Source organism: Arachis duranensis, chromosome 10, assembly GCF_000817695.3.
Source record: "Arachis duranensis cultivar V14167 chromosome 10, aradu.V14167.gnm2.J7QH, whole genome shotgun sequence".
NCBI classification, from domain to species: Eukaryota; Viridiplantae; Streptophyta; class Magnoliopsida; order Fabales; family Fabaceae; genus Arachis; species Arachis duranensis.
The window spans coordinates 69,749,837-69,750,111 of record NC_029781.3 but is presented as its reverse complement, the minus strand read 5'-3'; positions in this window follow the sequence as shown (position 1 = coordinate 69,750,111).

The window sequence follows — 275 nt, the reverse complement described above, 5'->3', positions numbered from 1 at the left end:
CAACCCAATGTTATATTTTTCTATATTTCCTTTGTTATTTTATGTTTTCTGTAGGTTGATGATCATGAGAAGTCACAAAATCAATTGAAAAAGCAAAAACAGAAAGAAAAACAGCACACCCTGGAGGAAGAACCTGCTGGCGTTTAAATGCCAGTAAGGCTAGCAGATGGGCGTTTAACGCCCAGTCTAGCACCATTCTGGGCGTTTAACGCCAGAAAGGAGCACCAGACTGGCGTTAAATGCCAGAAAAGGGCAAGAAGTTGGCGTTAAATGCT